We start from the raw sequence: 3,361 nt of genomic DNA on the forward strand, positions 1-3,361 counted from the left end.
AGAATAAGATTGCGTCATTGTGCTGTAACTATGTAGTTGTTTTGATGAACTAATTTAGTTTCCTGTGGTTCAGGGTTCAGTTAAGCTGTAACAGTTTTCTCGGAAGGCTGCACATGGAATAACGCTTCAATTAGTTTATTAGTTACTGTCCCGTTTCTTTTCTACTTCTGATATTCTCTCTTGTACCGCAAGCAGACTGATTTCCTGGTGAACTTTCTGATTTTTCCTCCAGTGATTCGTGTAAGACCGATTCGGACCGAACATTCTTTGGGCTTGGGTCGTCCCTACCGGATTTTCCCTTCCCTTGGTTACGAGCTACATTCTCATTTGGTTGCGTCGGTATTTTACTTCGCGGTTTATATGCAGCAGCAACAGACGCTTTCGCAATTTCGGTTGCCGGCGCCTGCCCTGAGGTGTTGACCGTGATTTCAGTCTGGCCACCACTTCCTCGTTCTTTATTAATTTCACTCACTTCCTGATCGAGGGAAACAAATGGAGACTGCAGTTTTGCAACCTCTCCCTGAATTTGTTTATTAACAGATAGCTGCTGATCTTTGCAATCGGCTACTGCACCTGTTGTTTCTTGCAAATTAATGATGATTACACCCACTTCATTTTCTGGTACCGTGTGTGTATTATCTTTCTGTTCATCAGTTTCTATTCGCATTTTGCCTTCAGGTTCCCCTGCCTCCTCATCGCACTGTTTTTGCTTGCGAAGTGGGGAATGGGACAAGACAGCTCGTCCTCTGAACAACTATCAGTTATCTCCAGAGGTCGTTTTTTCGGTTGCATTTCAGTTTCACGAGTAGTGGTAACAGGATTTCCCTCTGTTGTTATGGGGGAAATTGACTGTTATCGTGAAGGAAGACGCTTGGCCCGCTGCGTTAACATCCTCAACCAGTTGATCCGGGCTATTCTTTGGTAACAGATCATTTAAGGTAAGCTTCTGACGCTGTATCAAATTACTTTTAAGAACAACAGTTCGCCGCGGACATTCCTGTCTGAAGCGGCCGGTTTCGTTATATATATGACAATTAGCTTCCTGACCTGTATAAACAATTTGTGCCTTATACCCACAAACAGTTACGTGAGGCGGAATATTCGTCTTAACGTCCATCTCTACACAGCGGACCCCGTTGAAACACTGCAGTTTAAAGTGAGGCGACCATCTTTCATTTGCAATTGATTTAACGTCTCAGTAGTTTGAAAGAGCTTCCTTAATCTTATTATTTTCAATTTCAATGGGAATATTCAAGACACGAAAGGTTTTGTAATGAATGTCCGCTCTATAGATGGAAACCTTACTTTTATGACCATTTCTATGCACAAAATCTACTTCATAGCCCCACTTTCGTAACACTTTATCAACAGTCGCAGCACTGATTAACTTGAAAAACACAGTATTTTTCCTGATCCAGTTACCAGGTATGGACTGTTTCAGAATTGAGACCAATTACCTGTGTAATCCAGTCATCTATTTCCAGGGATGTCGGTTGAACAGGCCGGGATTCCTTATCAAAAGCAAATACCAGAGTATTCTTCCTGAGGTTTGTAGCCATGGTTAATCCAGCGACGCAATTTCGGTTAAACAACCGAAATTCCAATTAGCAGCAGCAAGACCAGAAAGAGCGATCAGATCACAAGGAATAGAAACGAACACGGAGATTAACGGACGGACAGCACTCGGCGAAGCACAAGTACAGCGATGTAAACACGGGAGTGCAGCGCAGCAGTTGACACCGGCCACTCGCGAGCGCGGCTGAAACGGAACTGACAGGAGACGGCACGAGCGTGGGGTCGGGGATTTGTCAGAAATTTTGTGTGGTGAAAGAGGACCCCTAACACCTCACGTGGTTAAAATATTAGGGCGCACTACCCGGAAAATCCCGAGAAAAATCGATCCAAAGTTTCTTAGGTGCCTTATGAGTATAAAATGTTAGCCCATTACCAAGCCGCCTTCTGGCCTACATGGTTAGCGGTCAGACCCTTACCCCAGAGGTCTGTTCCTTCTCTGGCACTTTTTTTTCTTCTGTTTCATTTTTTTTTTTTTTTTTTGTTATTCCACCAATTATTCAGAAAGTTTCCCAAACCTACATTATCTTTAACAAATTAGTTACATTGTTGAATAAAAATTATTTTCTTTTTCTCCAACAACACAATTCATGGCGGCGGATTTGCCATTTTTCATTGTAAAGTATATAAGGAGAATCATTGGGTTTTTAATCGGAATAACAAATTCGATTGGGAAGCATTCAATTTTTATACATATAATAATTATAAACAAGAACCGCAGTGCTAATTATCGTAAAAACAAACAAAGCAAAAATTTTTGCGACATCTTGCGCAACATATAAAAGCGGATTTTGTACAAACACGGGGCGTTTGCAATAAATCTGTACAAAAATATGCCTCATTAACATTTACGAAAATGTTTTGAGTATCCGATAATTTTGAGCAAACCAGGCATATTGAATCATGTCTCAGAATATTGGTGACGATAACTGATGGTGAATTATAGAATGAATTTTTATACAGCCTTCCCGGGAATTAATTTCACGACGATTCTCCTGTAACAATGCGCTGCAATTTTGCAAGCAACAGAAGAAAAAAAAAGTGCTAGAGGAGGACTCGAACCTGAGACCTCTGGCCTAAGGGTCTGACCGCTAACCATGTAGGCCAGAAGGCGGCTTGGTAATGGGCTAACATTTTATACTCATAAGGCACCTAAGAAACTTTGGATCGATTTTTCTCGGGATTTTCCGGGTAGTGCGCCCTAATATTTTAACCACGTGAGGTGTTAGGGGTCCTCTTTCACCACACAAAATTTCTGACAAATCCCCGACCCCACGCTCGTGCCGTCTCCTGTCAGTTCCGTTTCAGCCGCGCTCGCGAGTGGCCGGTGTCAACTGCTGCGCTGCACTCCCGTGTTTACATCGCTGTACTTGTGCTTCGCCGAGTGCTGTCCGTCCGTTAATCTCCGTGTTCGTTTCTATTCCTTGTGATCTGATCGCTCTTTCTGGTCTTGCTGCTGCTAATTGGAATTTCGGTTGTTTAACCGAAATTGCGTCGCTGGATTAACCATGGCTACAAACCTCAGGAAGAATACTCTGGTATTTGCTTTTGATAAGGAATCCCGGCCTGTTCAACCGACATCCCTGGAAATAGATGACTGGATTACACAGGTAATTGGTCTCAATTCTGAAACCGTCCATACCTGGTAACTGGATCAGGAAAAATACTGTGTTTTTCAAGTTAATCAGTGCTGCGACTGTTGATAAAGTGTTACGAAAGTGGGGCTATGAATGCTATGTGATCGCTGCTCTGACTGACGATGGCATTCGGCTCATTACAACTTGCTATC

The sequence above is a fragment of the Schistocerca americana genome, chromosome X, assembly GCF_021461395.2.
Source record: "Schistocerca americana isolate TAMUIC-IGC-003095 chromosome X, iqSchAmer2.1, whole genome shotgun sequence".
Taxonomy (NCBI): Eukaryota; Metazoa; Arthropoda; class Insecta; order Orthoptera; family Acrididae; genus Schistocerca; species Schistocerca americana.